The following is a 22,577-nucleotide window of genomic DNA, read 5'->3' as shown; positions in this document are numbered from 1 at the left end:
TCAGGCGGGAAATCTCGCGAGATCGGAGACTGGGATGACTGTCGGGAGGAGGGGAGTGGTGTCGGGGAAGGGGGGGAATCTGGGCAGCGGCCGGGCTCTGTGGCTTCAGGGCTCGGAGAGAGAGAGGGAGGGTGGCAAAGAGAGTGAGTCGGTGCCGCCGCCTGCCTAAGCAGAGAGGAGGGGTCCCGCTTGCCTGCGCCCTTCGCGGGCCGAGAGCGCGAGGCACCCGCAACCTCTGAGGCCTCCGGCCCCTGGGGACCCCGCCCCGCCGCCGGCCGGCCGGCCCGGGGCCTCTCTTCCCTTTGTGAGCGCCCCCTTCCCAGGGGTGGTGGTGGTGGCGGAGGGCTGTGCGTGGGCCCGCCCGCCGAGGGGCCGCGGCGGGGGACCGAGAGGGCCTCGGCTGTGTGAGGACAGGAGGCGGCCGAGGCCCGGGCCGGTTCCCCCGAGGCGGCGGCGGCGGCGGCGGCGGCGGCTCCCGGCACTTCCCCGCGCCATCTTAGCTGAGCCCAAGCGCTGAGGGCGCCTCCTCGACCCCGGTCGTCCCCTCGCCCCCCCCCGCCCCCCCCGCCCCTTGTCGCAGAGCTTGGGCTGGGCGGCTTGCTGGGGCTCCGGGGCGGGGGGGGGGGGCGGCGGTCTGTCGCCTGGCCCCCTCCTCCTCCTCACTCCTTGCCCTCCAGCGTAGCGGCTCCCCCGGCGCTGCAGGGGGCTGCGCCTGCCTACTCCGCCCCAGACCTGTCGGCGAAAGGGTAAGGGCACCTCTGCTTTGGGAAAGGGAGACATGAAGGGGGCGGGGAAATTCGGCCCACTCTGGCCGCTGCGCGGAAGCTGGGATGTGGGGGTGGGGTGGGGGAGGGAGACAAGGAGGGTCTGTGATTCTCTGGGTGGGGTGAGGAAGCTGGTGAGCTAGGCGCCCTCCTGTTTTGAGGGGCAAGAGCAATTGCATTCCTCTTTCCTGAGGGTCACCGGAAGGGGTGGTGGAAGGGGATGTCTCGAGGAAGGTGTGGCCCTCCTAGGGAGACAGGGTTGATGTGCACCCCGACTTAAAGGCGCGGGGTCCCCTTCCCTTCTGATCGCTCTGCTCCTCCCTCTTCTTTGTAGTGTCTGTGTATTCTTGAGAAGGGAGACTGCTCTGGGTAGTCTACTGGGTAGATTCCTCCCGCCCCGCAGGAAGTCTGTACCCCACTTCTGTAGGGGTGATGGAAGCGTTTCTTTCCCGCTACCCTTCCCCATCCTTTAGTCTGCTGCAGTGCTGCAGAAGTCCAAGGCAGTTTCTTCATACACAGGCCCGTGTATACACTGAAGGGAGGGGGAGCGGGAGAGGGAAGTAATGGCGCTTCCCTTAGAAAGGTTACCCCTTTTCCTTTGGTTTTAAATCGATAACAGTACCGGTTTAATACTCTTCCTCTGAGATCTGTCCGTGGGAAGTATATCTGTTCCTGTTGTTACTGCGGGGATATGGCCACTCAAGAGGGACCCTGCCATGTTAGGAACAGTTTTGATGGTCTCTCTTGCTCTCTCATTTGAACACTAGATTGACTTTGTGTGAGCATATTGGGTTTTCGTTAAGATTCAAGTAAAATAATTTTGTTTTCTCTGATTTCCCACTTTTTTTCCCCTCTTCCTATGACTTTTGTAGTACTTGAAGAATTATTCAAGATTATTCTGTACAGACAGGATGTCTGATGGACATTGCTTCTCCCTGAGCTGTGAATTTTTAGGGTTAATACTATTTTGTATACATCGAAATTGGAATTTTCCCAAAATGATTAGGCCACACACCTTTCTATTGCAAATGCTTTATTCCTTAGTGTAAGGGAAAAATAAACGTTAATTTGCCTAATTATTCTGTAATAGAATATTTTATAGTCAAAAAGTCATTTTCCACTTTTGCTTCAGAATGTCATATTTGTTTAAGACAAATCATCTTATCTGGTTTACAGTAGTACTTATTGGTTTTGCTTAGTAGAATAGAAATAAATTTTTAAAAAATTACATTCTAAAAGTATGTTGCCAAGTTCTTCTTGTGACCAAAGAGTAGTCTTGAAGTCTATAGTTGATACTTTTCTCTTTACTGATGGGTGAGTTCAAAACGTTCCATACTTGAATATTCATATAATTAAAAAATTGTTACACAGAGTGATGAAGATGACTAAATACAGAGATCTGTCTTGACATTTTACTAGCAAGTTGTATTTAGTGTTTAAGCTTTACTTGGTGGCTGACTTGTTTTTAAATACTTCCCTGCCATCTACATTTTACATTGTCCATCAGAGCTCTTTTGGTGTTTGTTGCATTTTGAAACCCATTTTAAGACAAAGATTTAAAGATGTTAGAGGCAGTAGTAGTGTTAAGCATTAATTTCGTTTCTGTCTTATTTCATGATTTTAATATAGGAGGACACGTTAATGCTATGTTAAGTCAGTTTTTATTATTTTTACTCGGCAAATGGAATTCTCCTTGCTTTCTTTATTCTCTTGATTTTTTATCTGAATTCATTTAAACAGCACTTCTCATTTGAATCTTTATTTCATGGCACGATGCTCCATGTTGTGGTGGGCAGTTTTTCCCTGTATGGCAGACTGTGATGTAAAGTTTAATTCTCTATGTTATGGCTTGTTGTTGATAATTAATTCATATATTACTAGCATGTGTAAACCCCAGCTTACTGCTTATTAAAGAGTGTCTGTTTTTGTCTTTCAAAGATGCAGAGAGAGAGGATTTATCAATAAGGGCTACAAAACTGAAGGATGTAGACAGGATATAGGTAAACTACTTGCTATACATCAGAATGCTGGAACTAAGAAGTGCTCTTTAGAACAGTTATAAAGAGACCCTTGTCAATAGTTGGTAGGAATTCTGCTACAAGTTGTAAAATTATGTTCATGACCAATTAGATAAATTCATTATTAGGGGAAAAACTGAGGGTTATGGCAGCTGAGTTCTGATGCTGCTGTCAGAAAGAGAATACTGAGAACTATTAGTCTGAGTTGGTTGATTCCAGATTAGTATGGTACCTCTTGTGTTTCTAAATAGTTCATCTACAAAATGGCAGTGGACATCACTTCCTGTTCTTTCACAACTGACTCTCTGAATTCCCTTTTAATGACTTAATTTTTGGCATTCTCGTATCTGATTTGCTAATTTTGTTATAATTCTCATGCTTTATAGATGGAAGAATTTGTTAGAATGAATTTGGTTTTAAAAGGTTTTGTATAGAATTATCTTGACAGTAACTAAGTATCCTTCCAAATTAAAGGATATTTTCTCAAACATTTAAACTCTGAGAGGTTTTAAAGAAACATAACAATATACAGGACCAAAAGGTATGAGTGAACTGAATAGAAAGTAGTTACTGTATTTTCTGTAATATATATTTTAGGAGAACAGTAGATATGCAGTTAATTGACCATGTTACTACTATACACCATGCTTTCTGCATATCAAAGTGTCTGCATGATACTTGATCCCATGTTATGATGCCATCCCACTAGTATGAAAGAAACTAATTACTTGCAAAATACTAGAAGAACCAAATACTCTTAACCATAAAAAGTGTAACTTAAGAATTTGCTAGTACTTAGTAGATATGGAGCTGGAGGAGGGCACAGCAACCCATTCTAGTATTTTTGCCAGGAGAATTTCGTGGACAGAGGAGTCTGTGGGTGACGGTCCATAGGGTCACAGAGTCGGACATGGCTGAAACGACTTAGCCTGCACGAAGTGGATATGAATACTTAGTAAATCCAGAAGTTATCTAGAGGGCCAACTGTTGGCAATGAGTTTACATTTGAGATTAATCTGTTATTCATATTACCTGGAAATAAATCCTGTTTTTCATTTGACCACTTCAAATATTAAAATCATTTTATCTCTCCTGTGTATATCTTTTTGGTTATCCGTAGTCTGTTGTAATAATTGCACTCATACTATTAACCTTTTAGAAATTAGGAGCTTTTTTATATGTATTAGTTAAGGGCTGGTGTTCAGTTCTGGATCATATATGAATGAATCTCTTCTAAAGTGTCAATTCCGTAGTCAAAAATAAAAGTGAGATTGTTGTATTAGAGTGCCAACGTATGTTCATCCACCTTTAGGTTTCTGTACTTGTTCATGGCTGGATTATTTTTTATATTGTTCAAGGTTTCAAATTTTAAAATGTGAGTGTAAGAGAAAGAAATGGCAACCCACTCCAGTATTCTTGCCTGGAAAAGTCCATGGACAGAGGAGCCTGGCGGGCTGCAGCCCATGGGGTTAGATGACTGAGCATGCATGCATGAGGGTGGAGCGAGATGGGTTGGTAGCAATAAACTGGTAGAACTAAAAAATAAAATGTAAGTGTAAAAAATACAAATCCATTATATTGGATTAAAAATTTAATTTTTAATGATAAAAGTTAATATTTAATATCATTAAAGTGTCTCATACCTTCTTAAAAAAACCACATGAATTTAAAAATTGTATGGAGGGACTAGAAACAATTTCAATTGGGATGTTCTGTCAACATTTGGTAACAATTATTTCTATATCAGTCTCTCTTGCTTGTGCTAGAAGATGACTTTTTGTTCTGAAATAGAGTTTAAGGCTGCATCCTCTTACCTAGTGACAAAATTGAGTGGCCCATAAAAGGTGGAAAGGGTTTTCACAGTGTGAAGTACTTGGCATGTAAATAGAGTTAGTGAAAGTACAGGTTACTAAATAATTTACATAATAAATATATAGCCTGTTAAAAATCTCAATGACACTGGCATTGTTATGTAAACATAACTACATTTAATGTACCCTAATTTATCTTTAAAGTTAAGAAGGGGATGATTTTTACTTTTGATAAAATTATTCTATATGTTAGTGTTGTGCAGATTCAGAAATAAATGAATTACTTCATTTAAGGAAGACACATGCAAAGTTCAGTTTTTGAGAAAAGCTGCTGCTGCTGCTGCTAAGTCGCTTCAGTTTTGTCTGACTCTGTGCAACCTCATAGACGGCAGCCCACCAGGCTCCCCCGTCCCTAGGATTCTCCAAGCAAGAACACTGGAGCGGGTTGCCATTTCCTTCTCCCGTGCATGAAAGTGAAAAGTGAAAGTGAAGTTGCTCAGTCGTGTCTGACTCTTCGAGACCCCATGGACTGCAGCTTACCAGGCTCCTCCGTCCATGGGATTTTCCAGGCAAGAGTACTGGAGTAGGGTGCCATTGCCTTCTCCTTTGAGAAAAGCATCAACAGATAATGGTATGGAGCACAATATTTGAATCTGTAAGTCATCAATAATAAACTGGCACTTAATGTATCTTAATTTCACCATTTATTAGCTGTGTGACTTCATGTCACTTTTTTAAGCCTCACTTTCCCTGGTGGCTCAGAGAAGGAAATGGCAACCTAGTCTAGTATTCTTGCCTGGAAAATCCTATCGACAGACAGGCCTGCTGGGCTGCAGTCCATGGGGTCTCAAAAAGTCGGACACAACTGAGTGACTAACACACTTCCCTGGTGGCTTAGACGGTAAAGAATCCGCCTGCAATGCAGGAGACCTGGGTTCAGTCCCTGGGTTGAGAAGATCCCCTGGAGAAGGGAATGGCAACCCACTCTAGTATTCTCGCCTGGAGAATTCCATGGACAGGAGCATGGCAGGCTACAGTCCTTGGTTGCAAAGAGTCGTCTGAGTGACTGAACACTTTTTCCTGGTCTATAAAATGAAAATAATGTCTGCTTTATAAGGTGGTTAGGTTTAAATGGGATAATCCTTGTTAAGTACTTAACATATTGCTTGATACGTAGTAAGCACTCAATAAGATGTTGGCTTTCACATACTGGCCACTTAATAAATGTTTACAAATGAAGATAGGGAGTCTTAATTTTTAAGAATGAATTATATTCCATAATTTTTATTTGAAGTTGGATTTATACATTTCGAGCTTTCTTTCTCTCTGTATATATCTGTGTATGTGTGTATATGTATGTACGCATATAACATTTTTGAAAGAAATGGTTAGAATTTCTTTTTTAAAATAATATTTATTTGGCTTACTGAGTCCTACTTACCATGTGGTATCTTCGATCTTCATTGCTGCATGCCGGATCTTTAGTTTCGGCATGTGGAATTTAGTTTCCTGACCAGGGATCAAACCCCAGTGCCCTCCATTGGGAACTCAAGAGTCTTAGCCGCTAGACCATCACAGAAGTCCCAGAAAAGGTTACTCTTTCTAACCAAGGGTAGCTTGCAAACTTTATGTACCTATAATGAACTACTATGTGGTTCTGTAAGAGATTTTCTTTTTCCTTTGCTGGATGTAAACCTGTCTTGAAGACAAAATTTCCTTTCCCTTTGGTGGTTGTTGGTGTTCAGTCACACTCACTGAGTTTGCGTCCAGCTTTTTGCAACCCCATGGACTGTAGCCCGCCAGGCTCCTCTGTCCTCCACCATCTCCCGGAGTTTGCTCAAATTCATGTCCATTGAGTCAGTGATGCTATTAATATCTAACCATCTCATCCTCTGCCACCCGCTTCTCCTTTTGCCTCATTTCCCCCTGCATCAGGGTCTTTTACAGTGAATTGGCTCTTCGAATCAGGTGGCCAGAGTTTTGGAGTTTCAGCGTTATCAGCAGCCCTTCCAATGAATATTGAGGGTTGATTTTATTTAGGATTGACTGGCTTGATGATCTTGCAGTCCAAGGAGACTTCTAAGTCTCATACTTCTACTTCCTGAAACTCTTTTCAGTGTCCCTGGCTTTGAAGGAATTCAAAGTAGTTATGTTCTCCTAAGGCTTTTTCTAGGTATGTTTTGTAGGTGTGTCCCACCTTGAACATGCTTTATATTCCACAGTATATTAATTCAGCAAATGTTAAGTGATGATTATGTGCCAATAAGACTTGGTCCCTGCCTTGGAGGAATTCTGTCTTTTCATTTTTTCCACTTAAATAGTTTTCTCAAACTAGATATTCAGAGGAAAGCAGGGACCTTCCCGTGGTTGTCAGTTCCTCTAAACCAGTTCTTTTCAAATTTTAGGTTGTGACCCATTAGTGACTTGTCAATTCAATTTAGTGGATCACAACACCAGGTTTTTTTAATGAAAAATAATGGGGAAATGTCAGAGTGTGATGTGTAAGTAAAGGTGAGCATTGTAATGGGAAACTTCTTTTGGCTGTATTTTAATGAGTTCTGGGTACACAGTTAAATTGTTTTGAAATTTCTTTTTGAACCCTCATATCTGAATATGCTTATTTTTTCTTTTTCTTTCAACAACTCTACATTCAGTCTCTCCTGATTCTAGTCTCTCATCTGTTTGTTAGTTATGTTGCACATATTTACCTTTCCTAGGTCTTAAGTCTTGTAGGGTACTGAAGACTTTGTCTAGTAAGTCCTGGGCAGGATGCCAGCAGTTTGGGGTATGATGATAACTTCTGAGGTTTTTATTTTGGGGAATATATTATCACATATCTAATGTCACATCTTACTTACGTGAGGGCAATTTCTCACGAATTGCAGAATTTATTAAAAAAAAACAAAACTTTATTGGAGCATAATAAAATATATTTTTATTTGAGGCATATGTAGATTTAAACTGTTAGTTTTAACATGTAATTCAATAAAGTTTATGACTAAATGTATTGAGTATATTTGAAAAATTTCAGTGTACTTCTGTGCACTGTCTAATGATATCCTTATGTTTTGATGTTTTTAATTGACTTATGATAGTAGTTACAAGTCTCTATAGTTTGTATTTTGGATTGATTTCTTCCAATTTATTCCCATGAAAACTGAGAAAAGTTTCAAAAAAAAGTTGATGAACAGCATTATTAAACAAGGTCAAGGTTTTTTTCCTTTTTTACACTTGGGAATTTAGTGTCACTCAAAATTGGAAAAGCTTTGTCTCTTTGCCAAAAGCATCCATAATCCTTGATTGTAATAACTTATTAATATGTAATTGTACTTGATAAGGAAACTTGACTCTTCAACGTTGCACAGAAAACTGTATGGTATATATTATAGTATTTAATATATAGAATTTAAATAAACTCTTGCTGTGTAAATGGTAGATGATGATTGTGATATTTTATAGAGACCCTCACTTCATAGCAGTATACTATTTCAGTTAGTTGTTTCTTAAAATTCAAGGGTTCTGAGTCCTGGGGTGCAGTATAATGTGCTCACTTTCACATTCTACTTTATGTGATTGTTAGCGATGGTAATTTTTCCATTACCTGGAAAAGCACAAATAATTTAAACATAGAGTAATGAAAAGATCCTTTTATCTTTAATTTAGAGACTGACAAAATCGTTTTGTGTATTATATATGAAAGTTCAGTTCTATGAAGTAATGCCACAAAACTTAAGGCTAAAAGGATTTTAAGAAGGAAAAAATGTGAAAATTTTCTACTTAGGAGAGAAATGTTCTGTAGTAGAAAAACTTGAATGCTAACAGTAGAAAGTATAGAATTTGGATATTTCTTTGTTTATGTGATACTTTGAGCTCATTGTAGATATGCATGCAAATGTAAACTGGAGAAATCACTGTGTTCAAAAATAGCATGGTTTTAGGGGAAAACAAAAATAGTGATACATGAATTTTGTTTTGTAATGTATATTAAATACTTTGAAGTTAGAAGAATAAGCTTTACAAGAGAGTTTATTCCTGTAGTAAAAGAAGTTTTACTAAAACCCTAAATAACGGATTGTTACCAGATGAGTTTTTCTTTGGTTGTATACATAAAAAATAGATATTGTTTATTATTTAATCATCAAATCAGTGATAAGGGTGGTGGGTTTTTAAATTTAATTTTTGTTTTGCTTCTGCATTTAGTATTAATAGTTTCGGTTCAGTTCAGTTGCTCAGTGGTGTCCAACTCTTTGTGACCCCATGGACTGCAGCATACCAGGCCTCCCTGTCCATCACCAACTCCCGGAGTTTACCCAAACTCATTTCCATTGAGTCTGTGATGCCATCCAACCATCTCATCCTCTGTCATCTCCTTCTCCTCCCGCCTTCAATCATTCCCAGCACCAGTGATTTTGCTTTTTTTTTTTAAAATGAGAATGGACCCACATTGGCAGTTAAATGTTTTGAGAACTTTAGATAGGGATCAAATTAAGAACTTTCATTTTTATTTATCAGATTTGGGATACAGATATTTTAATAATAAATCATTATCTCAAAAATTTTCCTTCAATTGAATACTTAGTCTCCTAACATTTTACAGTCTGTCTACTCTAAACAACTAAATGTAACAAGGCATCTGGTTAATTTAAGAGCCTTGTAAATACATATTTTCTTTCAACCTTCCAGGAGATGGCATGGAATATATTAGGGGAGGAATAGTGAAATAGATACAGTAAGCAAACATCCAAAATGTATTTTATGGTTATCTTAGAGGTGATAAATACAGTCATCACCAATAAAATGGTTCTGTTGTTGAGATACAAAATGTTTCTTAAGTAATACAAAAAGTGTAATTGTATTTGACAATACATTAAGGTATACCACCATTATGTTTTTTTTAATATAAATTATTTTGGATTAATATTAAGTGAAATGGTATCCCACATTTTAGTTTTCTATTATTCTGCTTTATCTTATTCAGGTGGCATTGTAATATGTGATTAAAACATTTAGTTTTATTCTTTTAATCCTTTTCAAACATAGTCATTAAGCTATTTGGTTTACTCATATTTGGTCTAAGCTTAACTTAATATTGGAGAAGGCAGTGGCACCCCACTCCAGTACTCTTGCCTGGAAAATCCCTTGGGCAGAGGAGCCTGGTAGGCTGCAGTCCATGGGGAAAAATCCCTTGGGCAGAGGAGCCTGGTAGGCTGCAGTCCATGGGGTTGCTAAGAGTCGGACACGGCTGAGTGACTTCACTTTCACTTTTCACGCATTGGCAAAGGAAATGGCAACCCACTCCAGTGTTCTTGCCTGGAGAATCCCAGGGATGGGGGAGCCTGGTGGGCTGCCGTCTATGGGGTTGCACAGAGTCAGACACGACTGAAGTGACTTAGCAGTTAGCAGTAACTTAATATAGATATCAATTTCAATTTAACTACTTGAAATACATAGATTATAGTTTATGATCTGTTGGTTTGTACTATGAAAGCATCAAATCAGAATGGTAATTGATGGAATTTAAATTTAAAGACTACCAGTGTAGCTAGTATACTATATAGCTTTCATATTAAAATAAGATTCTGTAATAACACATGTACTTGTTATGTATCTTACGGCTGCTACATTCCAGGCACTGTGATTATCAAAATAAGTTCAGTGATGACATCTCTTATTATACATTTTTAAATGCTATTTGCTAGGTACTATGGAGAAGACTCTTGAAAGTCCCTTGGACTGCAAGGAGATCCAACTAACTTCAGTCCATTCTGAAGGAGATCAGCCCTGGGATTTCTTTGGAAGGAATGATGCTAAAGCTGAAACTCCAGTACTTGGGCCACCTCATGCGAAGAGTTGACTCATTGGCAAAGTCTCTGATGCTGGGAGGGATTGGGGGCAGGAGGAGAAGGGGACGACAGAGGATGAGATGGCTGGATGGCATCACTGACTCTATGCACGTGAGTCTGAGTGAACTCCGGGAGTTGGTGATGGACAGGGAGGCCTGGTGTGCTGCAATTCATGGGGTTGCAAAGAGTCGGATATGACTGAGTGACTGAAGTGAACTGAACTGAACTGCTGCTGGAATACTGAAATGAGTACGATTTAATCTCTCCTGTTTATTTCAGTGTAGCAGGGAAACAGACTTGCAGACATATTGTATCATACAAAAACGTAGTGCGGAATTTCTCAACCATGGCAGTATTGACATTTTAGGTAGAATAATTCATTGTTGTGGGGGTCTGTGTTGTATATTTATAAGACCATTTGCAGTATCCCTAGCCTTTACCTTTAGATACCAGAAACACTCCCTCTCCCCAGTTGTGACAATTAAAAATGTTTCCAGACATTGTCAAATGCCCCCTGGGGAGTAAAATCACCTCTTATTGAGACTCACTGGCATAGTGAATAAATTACAAAGAGCTGTTATTGTACAAGTGAAGGAAAGTCAAGGAATGTTTAGGTGGAGTAACCCCTTATGGGAGTGAAATAGTGTATGAATCTTGAAGAAAAGTAGGAGTGGAAAGGAAATTGTATACCTGAGAACATGAAAGATCAATGTCTAAGAGTGTAATTACTGATAGTTTGTGGCTGTAGGCTATTTATGTTGTTTGGAATGGAAATTCAGTAAAATGAAGCTGAAAAACTAGGGCCATGTATCTTTTAAACTATTTAATTGAGTTATAATTAGTGCAGCAAAATGCATAAATATTAAGTGTAAGCTTGTTGAATTTTTGCAAGTTTATATACTCATGTAACTCCCATGCACAACAACATATGGAACATTTCCAGCATCTCTCACAGTTATTTCTTTTTTCCTTTTTTTAAAAAAAATTAATCCGTGTTGTTTTTTAAAATTAATTTAGAAAAATATTTGTCTGCACTGGGTCTTAGTTGAGATATGCAGGATCTTTTAGTTGTCACATCTGGAATCTAGTTCCTTGACCAGGGATCAAACCCAGGGCCCCCTGCATTGGGAATGTAGAGTCTTAGTCACTGGACCACCAGGAAAGTCCCTCTGACAGTTATTTCTTGAAGGCCCTTTTTTGCTGTGCTCCTATTTGATATGAAAACCATATAAAACCAAGGGTATGGTATGATCAGATTTATGTTTTGAAAAGATTACTCTGGAATTATTGCAGAGAATAGATGGGCAAAAATTATACATAGAGAGGTTGGTTAGAAGGTCATTACAGAAGCCTATAAACAAGGAGTAGTACTCAGATGATGGATTTGAGAGAGATTACAAATAGCTGTGAAAAGAAGGGAAGCGAAAAGCAAAGGAGAAAAGGAAAGATATTCCCATTTGAATGCAGAGTTCCCAAGAATAGCAAGGAGAGATAAGAAAGCCTTCCTCAGCGATCAATGCAAAGAAATAGAGGAAAACAACAGAATGGGAAAGACTAGAGATCTCTTCAAGAAAATTAGAGATACCAAGGGAACATTTCATGCAAAGATGGGCTCCATAAAGGACAGAAATGTTATGGACCTAACAGAAGCAGAAGATACTAAGAAGAGGTGGCCAGAATACACAGAAGAGTTGTACAAAACAGATCTTCCCGACCCAGATAATCATGATGGTATGATCACTCACCCAGAGCCAGACATCCTGGAATGTGAAGTCAAGTGGGCCTTAGAAAGCATCACTGTGAGCAAAGCTAGTGGAGGTGATGGCATTCCAGTTGAGCTATTTCAAATCCTGAAAGATGATGCTGTGAAAGTGCTGCACTCAGTATGCCAGCAACTTTGGAAAAGTCAGCAGTGGCCACAGGACTGGACAAGGTCAGTTTTCATTCCAATCCCAAAGAAAGGCAGTGCCAAAGAATGTGCAAACTACTCCACAATTGCCCTTATCTCTCACGCTAGTAAAGTAATGCTCAAAATTCTGCAAGCCAGGCTTCAGCAGTATGTGAACTGTGAACTTCCAGATGTTCAAGCTGGTTTTAGAAAAGGCAAAGAAATCAAAGATCAAATTGCCAACATCTGTGGGATCATGGAGAAAGCAACAGTTCCAGAAAAACATCTTTCTGCTTTATTGACTATGCCAAAGCCTTTGACTGTGTGGATCACAAGAAACTGTGGAAAATTCTGAAAGAGATGGGAATACCAGACCACCTGACCTGCCTCTTGAGAAACCTATGTGCAGGTCAGAAAGCAACAGTTAGAACTGGACGTGGAACAACAGACTGGTTCCAGAAAGGAGAAGGAGTACGTTAAGGCTTTGTCACCCTTCTTATTTAACTTATTTGCAGAGTACATCATGAGAAATGCTGGGCTGGAAGAAGCACAAGCTTGGAATCAAGATTGCCGGGAGAAATATCAATAACCTCAGATATGCAGATGACACCACCTTTATGGCAGAAAGTGAAGAGGAACTCAAAAGCCTCTTGATGAAAGTGAAAGAGGAGAGTGAAAAAGTTGGCATAAAGCTCAAGATTCAAAAAACGAAGATCATGGCATCTGGTCCCATCACTTCATGGGAAATAGATGGGGAACCAGTGGAAACAGTGTCAGACTTGATTTTTCTGGGCTCCAAAATCACTGCAGATGGTGATTGCAGCCATGAAATTAAAAGACACTTCCTCTTTGGAAGGAAAGTTATGACCAAACTAGATAGCATATTAAAAAGCAGAGATATTACTTTGTCAACAAAGGTCCATCTAGTCAAGGCTATGGTTTTTCCAGTGGTCATGTATGGATGTGAGAGTTGGACTGTGAAGAAAGCTGCTGCTGCTGCTGCTAAGTCACTTCAGTGTGTCTTGACTCTCTGCGACCCCACCAGGCTCCCCCATCCCTGGGATTCTCCAGGCAAGAACACTGGAGTGGGATGCCATTTCCTTCTCCAATGCATGAAAGTGAAAAGTGAAAGTGAAGTCGCTTAGTTGTGTCCGACCCTCAGTGACCCCATGGACTGCAGCCTTCCAGGCTCCAAAGCTGAGCACGGAAGAATTGAATCTTTTGAACTGTGGTATTGGTTGGAGAAGACTCTTGTGAGTCCCTTGGACTACAAGGAGATCTAACCAGTCCATCCTTAAGGAGACCAGTCCTGGGTGTTCATTGGAAGGACTGATGCTAAAGCTGAAACTCCAATATTTTGGCCACCTCATGTGAAGAGTTGACTCATTGGAAAAGACTCTGATGCTGGGAGGGATTGGGGGGCAGGAGGAGAAGGGAACGACAGGATGAGATGGCTGGATGGCATCACCAACTCTATGCACATGAGGTTGGGTGAACTCCAGGAGTTGGTGATGGACAGGGAGGCCTGGCGTGGTGCGATTCATGGGGTTGCAAAGAGTCAGACACAACTGAGTGACTGAACTGAACTGAAGGTAGAAATATTGATGGAAATCGGTTCACTAGAGGTAGGGGAAAGGATGTGTTGAGAATGACTCTAATTTTTCAAGAAAAGGCAAAGATAGTGATTTTGGCTTTGGTTGTGTATCAGTCAGGAGAGACCAGGTTTTATAGTGGTAACAAACAGTTCAAAGATTTCAGTGACTTTTAACAGGACAAATGTTTTTTTGCTTGACATGATGTGTATATAGTGTGGGCTGGTGGGGCATTCTGTTTGTTCTTACTATGTAGGATCTCAGATTAATGGAGATTCCATCACGTGGTTCCATGATCTCTGGCCATGGGAAGGAGACTGTTAAGAACTCACTGGTTCTTAAAGTGTCTTTCTAGAAGAGGATCATATCATTTTGGCTTATCATTTATTGGCCAAAACAAGTTAAATGGTCTTAAGAGATTTCACAGAGAGGGTAAAAAAATGTAGTATGTCCTGAAAAGGAGAACTGAAATATTTTAGCTATGATAAATATATGTTGATATACAGCTTATTTAGTCATTTCAAAAATGAATTATGTGACATTTATGATTAGAATTTTAGTAGTAAAAAGACCCACTGTTTATTGAGCATTTAACTGTGGGCCAGGTACTACTTTATATGTGTGTGTATATATATACACACACACATACACACATATATATATTAATACATGTTTTATTTAAGTTTTTCATAACATCCCTGAAAGGTAAATAGCAAGTTGCATTTTATAGGGGGTAACTGATGCTCTTGAAGTTAAATAACTTAAGATCACATAGCCAATAAGTGATGGAGCCAGGAGTGTCTGTAAAGCCTGAGTTGTACTCTTATTTGGTTGGGTAGAAACTATTTGGTGGTAGGGTAGAAGGAGGGAAAAAAACTGATTGATTAATCAATCAGATATTGTTGATTCGACTTAATATTGTTAATTGGCCTTAAATGAATTAGCAGTGATATTCTTGTAAATAACATTTTTTGTCTAAGATGTTTGCAAAATGTTACAAGTAAGACTAACTTCACTGCATTTTAAAGTTTCACAGATTAATATCTGCCGTGTCTTATTTATTTATTCTGTTTTTTACTGCCTTCTCTCTGGGTTTCTGCCTGTATCACTCTACTGAACCTTTTCTCTAATTTTTTTCACTCTTCTTTTAGGTTTTTTAAATTTCTAATTGAAGGATAATTACAGTATTGTGTTGGTTTCTGCTGTACATCAACATGGATCAGCTGTAGGTATACGTATGTCCCCTCACTTTTAAGCCTCCCTCCCACCCCATCTTACCCCTCTAGATTGTCACAGAGCCCTGGTTTGAGTTCTCTGAGTCATCCAGCAAATTCCCACGGGCTATCTGTTTTACATAGGTTAGTGTGTATGTTTTCATGCTACTCTCCATCTGTCCCACTCTCTCCTTCGTATTAACTGCCCCCCACCATGTCCACAAGTTTGTTCTATGTGTCTGCATCTCCATTGCTGCCCTGCAGATAGGTTCGTCAGTACCATCTTTCTACATTCCATTGTTGCTTAGTCACTCAGTTGTGTCCGACTCTGCAACCCCGTGGACTGCAGTATGCCAGGCTTCCCTGTCCTTCACTGTCTCCTGCAGTTCGCTCAAACTATCTGCCGCCCCCTTCTCCTGTCCTTAATCTTTCCCTGCACCAGGGTCTTTTTCAGTGAATCAGCTCTTCGCATCAGGTAGCCAAAATTTTGGAGCTTTTGCTTCAGTCCTTCCAGTGAATATTCAGGATTAATTTCCTTTGGGATTGACTGGGTTGACCTCCTTGCTGTCTATATTTATTAATATATGATTTTTGTGTTTCTCTTTCTGACTTACTTTACTCTGTATAGAAGGCTCTAGGTACATCCACCTCATTTTCTCTAATTTTTTGAGTGTGAGAATCTTTCATCAGTTCTTTGTACATGAAATGCTAGTGTATGTGATATGCCTTTCTATTACTCTTAGTGAGCATTTCTTTTTAGGTATGTGAATTGCTAGTCATAGGGGTGTTGGTAATTAGAATAAGAGGGAGTCTAGCTGTTGAGAATAGAAAATTCAAGTTGAAAGCTGAGTCAGGAGTAGGAATTTTTATAAGAAAACCTTAGGAAAGATTAAAGGAAACAAGTAACTCTGATCTGTAAAACTGTCTTCTTACCTTGGTTGGAAGAAAAGGGCTTATTTTTAGATTATCTCCTTCTTAAGAATTTGTTTTACTGGTTCTTTTTGACTTCCCTTAACTGTAGATGTCTCTTAGCACTTGATATTTTTCTTTCTCTCTCTGGTCGTCTTTTTCTCCCTGTTCTTTCCAGTGCCTCTCCCAACCCCATCCTGTATATCCAACTGCCTGTCTAAGAAGTTTTGTACTTCTTGGTTATCTATAGGCACATCAGGTTCAACATATCTAAAAAGAACTCATCTTTTTCATCTGTTCTTGCAAAACATTTTTTTTTTAAAGTTAACTTTACCAAGGGCACAACTTAGTGACTAAACAAACAACAATTTACTTGGCAGTAAAATTCACATTTTTAACGTACAGATCAGTGACTGTAACCATCAACCTAGTGAAATATAGAACATTTTTATTTCATCTAAAAATTTCTGAACAGTCTCATTCTACTCTTATTCTTAAACAGCCACTGATGTGATTTCTGTTATTGTGAATTAGATTTGTCTTTTCTAGAGTTATGTAGAAATGGAATCACACAGTATGTGTTTTTGTGCTTGGCTTCTTTCTCTTGGCATAATGTCTGTGATATTTATCCATGTTGTTGTGTGTATCAGCAGTTCTTTTTTATATTCCTTAGTAATATCCCTGTGTTGTGATATACCATTAATTCACTTATTGGTTGATAGTTGCATCATTTCCAGTTTTTGACTATTGCAAGTAAAGCTGTTTTGAAAATTTGTGTGCATGCTTTTTATGGACATTTATTTTTATTTCTTTTTACAACCTTTCTAAAGTCTTGTAACTAGAAACTGGGATTTTTTTTTTTTTCTTTTAGTCTCTTTCCTCACCTGTATTCATCCAATAGATCATGAAGTCATGGAGTTTCTTTTTTAAATGGTTTTACCCTTATGTTCTCTTGTCCAAAGATCTTTAGCATTCTTGAAAAGTTTTTTAATTTTATGAAGCCTTATTTTAGGAATAGGGCATGTAAGGGTGATTAGGGAGAAGGTGTCCTTGCTAAGTGAGGTTTATAGTCAGCTGGGAATGCTGACTGAAACTGGGGAGAGGATGGTGTTGACATTGAAGTTACAGGATGGGGGAAAAGGGATGTTGCTGCTGAACGTGCTCCATCCCTTCCTGGTAAAGCACTGTTTTAGTCCCTATTCTTGTTGGTAGGTTGAGATTGCCATTTTTAGTTTTTTGTTTTGTTGTCTATTTATATGTAGTGTGACTGACGAAAAGAAAGTTCTTTTTTCATGGATATGCTCATTGCTAAGAGATCTTCAGCCAGTTACTTAACCTGGGCCTTGGCTTCCTCATCGGTAAAATGGGGATAATAATAATAGGCTTGTCACATACGGTTATTAAGATTAGAAGCATTATTATATGCAAAGTTCTTAGAACAGTACCTGGCAGATTGTGTTCTATAAGTGTTTGCTAGTATGATTACCTTAGTTCTGAGTTACTTAAAAGGCTGACTTTTCCTCTCCCATTTCAGTTCCTCTTCCATATTACTGTAAGATGTATATCCTAGCACACCACTCTTCTGTTCCCTATACAAACCTACAGAACTGCTGTATTACTTGGCAACTATTTATGTGTCTTTTTCTTTTTTTCAGTTGTGGTAAAGTATACAGACAGTAAAGTGCACAAATTAAATTTTACAAATTTATTAACCATTCAGACTAAGCTATAAAAGTTTCTAACATTCCAGAAGCTTCCCATTTGTCCCTTTCTGTTCCCACATCTGTTTTGACTTCTTTGTTGTTGTTGAGTTGCTAAGTTGTGTCTGACTCTTTGCAACCCCATGGAATATAGCCTGCCAGGTTCCTCTGTCCATGGGATTTCCCAGGCAAGAATACTGGAGTGGGTTGCCATTTCCTTCTCCAGAGGATATTCCTGACGCAGGAGTCAAACGTGCATCTCCTGCATTGACAGGTGGATTGTTTACCACTGAGCCATCAGAGAAGCCTTTTGATTTCTTTACCGTAGGTTATTTTTGCAAATATGTCCTTTTTAAAATTGAGGTATAATTGACATACTAGTTTCTGGTGTACAACATGATTTGATAGCTATATGTATTGTAAAATGAACACTATAATAAGTCAGGTTAACATTTGACACCATACATAGTGATAGATTTTTTTTTGTGTGTGTGATGAAAACGTCTATGATTTACTCTTAGCAACTTTCAAGTATGCAATACAATATTATTAATTACAGCCACCTGGCTGTACATTACATCCCTGTGACATTTGTTTTATAACTAGAAGTTTATACCTTTTGATCCACTTCACCTGTTTAGTTCACCCCCAGTCCCTGCCTCTATTCTCTGTATCTCAAGGTTGTTCCTGACCCCTCCCCCACAAGATTCCACATATAAGTGAGATCCCATGGTGTTCTTTCTCTGACTTATTTCACTGAAGGTCCGTCCATGTTGTCCCAGATGGGAAGGTTTTCTTCTCTTTTTTGGCTGAATAGTACTTCATTGTGTGTGTGTGTGTGTTTATGTGTATGTGTGTATCTCAGATTTTCTCTGTCCATTCATTCGGTGATGGACATTTAGGTTGTTTCTCTATCTTGGCTGTTGTAAATAATGTTGCAGTAAGCATGGAGATGTATATATCTTTTAGAATTTTCATTTTCTTCAGATAAATACTCAGAAGTAGGATTGTTGGATCATATGGTAGTTTTTTGTTTTTTTTTTTTTTTACACACCCTCTACTGTTTTTCATAGTGGCTGCTTCAATTTACATCCCTACTAACAGTATGGAAGGGTTCCCTTTTCTCCACATCTTTGCCAACACTTCTCTTCTTTTTGATAATAGCCATTTTAACAGATGTGAGGTGATATCTCATTCCCTGATGATTAGTGATATTGAGCAGCTTTTTATGTACCTGTTGGCCTTCTGTATATTTTCTTTGGAAAAATACCTACTCACATCCTCTGCCCATTTTAAACTTGGATTGTATGGTCTTTTTCTCTTGAGTTTTAAAAGCTGTATATTTGAATATTAACTGCTTGTCAGATATATGATTCATAGATATTTTTTGTGTTCTGTAGATTGTCTTTATTTTGTTGTTGGTGCAAATAATTATTTTGTTTAATTTTAAGCTTATCTGTGATTGGCCCCTCCATACCTATGAGATCTTATTTCTCATTATTGCCCAGCATACAGGTTTTATAATACCTGCTCTGCCTATGTTCATGATGTCCTGTTAGTACCCTTTTGATCTCATCTGTTCTTCCTGTCCATTCCAGTGTTCTTTCATGAGATTGTCCCCAGCTGGTCCAAATTATTATTGTCTTTGTCCCCTTGGACCCCCTGGGATATTCGGCATGTGGGATTTTAGTTCCTTGACCCCAGATTTAACCCATGCCCCCTGCAGTGGGAGAGCAGTGTCCTAACCACTAGACCGCCAGGGAATTCCTCCTGTCCTTGTTCTTATCTAAATTATTTTTGGCTCATTTTCACTATCCCAGGTTAGTACTTAATGAGGTATTTTCTTTTTTTGTAATTACTTAATTGTCTTAACTTTAGTGGTACAGTGGTTATTTTCTATTCCTCCCTTATGATGCCTAGCAAAGGATACATAGTACTAATTGTTGAGTAGAATCTAACTGAATTTTTAATGTTTAAGTTCTCTTAAGTATTGGATAGCAACTAGCAGTCATAATAACTAGCTTGTCAGTGAACTAGGATAACTATAAAACTACACAAAGTATAAAAATCACATTTTCATGAACCTGTGGAAATCTTGAGGCTATTCCAGTATTAGACTGCAGTAGAATGGGAAATTTAAAACTGAAAGGATCATAGAGATAATCTAATTAGGTATCCTTCAGTCAGTTCAGTCCTCAGTCGTGTCCGACTTTGTGACCCCATGAATTGCAGCATGTCAGGCCTCCCTGTCCATCACCAACTCCCAGAGTTTACTCAAACTCATGTCCATCGAGTCGGTGATGCCATCCAGCCATCTCATCCTCTGTTGTCCCCTTCTCTTCCTGCCCCCAATCCCTCCCAGCATCAGTCTTTTCCGATGAGTCAACTCTTTGCATGAGGTGGCCAAAGTGTTGGAATTTCAGCTTTAGCATCAGTCCTTCCAATGAACACCCAGGACTGATCTCCTTTAGAATAAACTGGTTGGATCTCCTTGCAGTCCATGGGACTCTCAAGAGTCTTCTCCAACACCACACTTCAAAAGCATCAAATTCTTTGGCGCTCAGCTTTCTTCACAGTCCAACTCTCACATCCATACATGACCACTGGAAAAACCATAGCCTTGACTAGACGGACCTTTGTTGGCAAAGTAATGTCTCTGCTTGTTAATATGCTATAGGTATCCTTATCCCCTACCTTAATGCTGAACCCATGAGAGTTGCTTGCATGAGTTACAGTAGTTCTGTGAACTTCTTGAGTTTGTATGTAATTTGCTATGTATATATGTGCATACATACATTTTTCTAGGGTAGATAATCTATAGCTTAATTAGACTTCCAAAGGTGTCTGTGGCTCTAAAACTGTTAAATATCCTGTGATCGAACCAAAACATGACATTTCACTGATAAGATAACTGAGGCTCAGAGATAATTAAAACAGAATAGGGGTGACTTACTCATATATTCATTGTTGTTCACAATGATGATCCTGAGTCAATGGGAAAATATTATGTTCAGTGTGCTTTTCTTTATAAAAAGGGAAACAAGACTATACGAAAGAGTCTAATGTAGCTAGTAAATATTTCTATCCCAGTGGTTAGAATGGACTTTTAAAAATTTGAAGTGAAATTCATATAACATTAAATTAATACTTTTAAAATGAGTGATTCGGTGGCATTTAGTACATCCATAGTGCTGCATAATTACCACTTCTTTCTAAGTTCCAGGGGCTTCCCTGGTGGCTCAGAGGTTAAAGTGTCTGCCTAGAATGTGGGAGACCCAGGTTTGATCCCTGGGTTGGGAAGATCCCCTGGAGAAGGAAATGGCAACCCACTCCAGTACTCTTGCCTGGAGAATCCCATGGAGGGAAGAGCCTGGTAGGCTACAGTCCATGGGGTCGCAAAGAGTCGGACACGACTGAGTGACTTACTTCACTTCTAAGTTCCAGAGCATTGTACTTAGCCCAGAAGCAAACTCTTTACACATTAAGTAGTTACTTCCTCTTCCCCCTTTTCCCTGCTGCTGATAACCATCAGTCTGTGTTCTGTCTCTGTAGATTTACCTCTTCTCAATATTTTATATATGTTGAATCGTAAAATGTATGTATCTGACTTTTTTCACTAATGTAATGTTTTAGAGGTTCCTCATTTCAAGACCATCCCCAATAAAAAGAAATGCAAAAAAGCAAAATGGCTGTCAGAGGAGGCTTTACAAATAGCTGTGAAAAGAAGGGAAGCGAAAAGCAAAGGAGAAAAGGAAAGATACACCCATTTGAATGTAGAGTTCCAAAGAATAACAAGGAGAGATATGAAAGCTTTCCTCAGCTATCAATGCAAAGAAATAGAGGAAAACAACAGAATGGGAAAGACTAGAGATCTCTCCAAGAAAATTAGAGATACCAAGGGAACATTTCATGCAAAGATGGGCTCGATAAAGGAAAGAAATGGTATGGACCTAACAGAAGCAGAAGATACTAAGAAGAGGTGGCACGAATACACAGAAGAGCTGTACAAAACGGATCTTCACGACCCAGATAATCACAACGGTGTGATCACTCACCTAGAGCCAGACATCCTGGAATGTGAAGTCAAGTGGGCCTTAGAAAGCATCACTATGAACAAAGCTAGTGGAGGTGTTGGAATCCCCGTTGAGCTATTTCAAATCCTGAAAGATGCTGTGAAAGTGCTGCACTCAGTATGCCAGCAACTTTGGAAAAGTCAGCAGTGGCCACAGGACTGGAAGAAGTCAGTTTTCATTCCAATCCCAAAGAAAGGCAGTGCCAAAGAATGCACAAACTACCGCACAATTGCACTCATCTCACATGCTAGTAAAGTAATGCTCAAAATACCCCAAGCCAGGCTTCAGCAGTACGTGAACCATGAACTTCCAGATGTTCAAGCTGGTTTTAGAAAAGGCAGAGGAACCAGAGATCAAATTGCCAACATCCGCTGGATCATGGAAAAAGCAAGAGAGTTCCAGAAAAACATCTATTTCTGCTTTATTGACTATGCCAAAGCTTTTGACAGTGTGGATCACAAGAAACTGTGGAAAATTCTGAAAGAGATGGGAATACCAGACCACCTGACCTGCCTCTTGAGAAACCTATATGCAGGTCAGGAAGCAACAGTTAGAACTGGACATGGAACAACAGACTGGTTCCAAATAGGAAAAGGAGTATGTCAAGGCTGTATATTGTCACCCTGCTTGTTTAACTTATATGCAATGGCACCCCACTGCAGTACTCTTGCCTGGAAAATCCCATGGATAGAGGAGCCTGGTAGGCTGCAGTCCATGCGGTCGGACACGACTGAGCGACTTCACTTTCACTTTCATGCATTGGAG

General features: G+C 39.5%; 1 protein-coding gene across 1 annotated transcript in view; it reads left to right on the top strand.

Annotated features, from left to right (window-relative positions):
• The first annotated feature begins 319 nt into the window (after positions 1-319).
• The window catches only part of TAOK1 (TAO kinase 1), a 106,508-nt gene continuing 84,250 nt past the window's right edge, over positions 320-22,577 (top strand). The window contains exon 1 of the mRNA XM_040243865.1: positions 320-746. The gene's annotated coding sequence lies outside the window, so the exon portion shown is untranslated. The remainder of the gene's footprint in view (positions 747-22,577) is intronic.

The sequence above is a fragment of the Oryx dammah genome, unplaced genomic scaffold (assembly GCF_014754425.2).
Source record: "Oryx dammah isolate SB20612 unplaced genomic scaffold, SCBI_Odam_1.1 HiC_scaffold_8, whole genome shotgun sequence".
In the NCBI taxonomy this organism is placed as follows: Eukaryota; Metazoa; Chordata; class Mammalia; order Artiodactyla; family Bovidae; genus Oryx; species Oryx dammah.
Note: the sequence above shows the minus strand (reverse complement) of the source record. Positions and strands in the feature narration are given on the sequence as shown.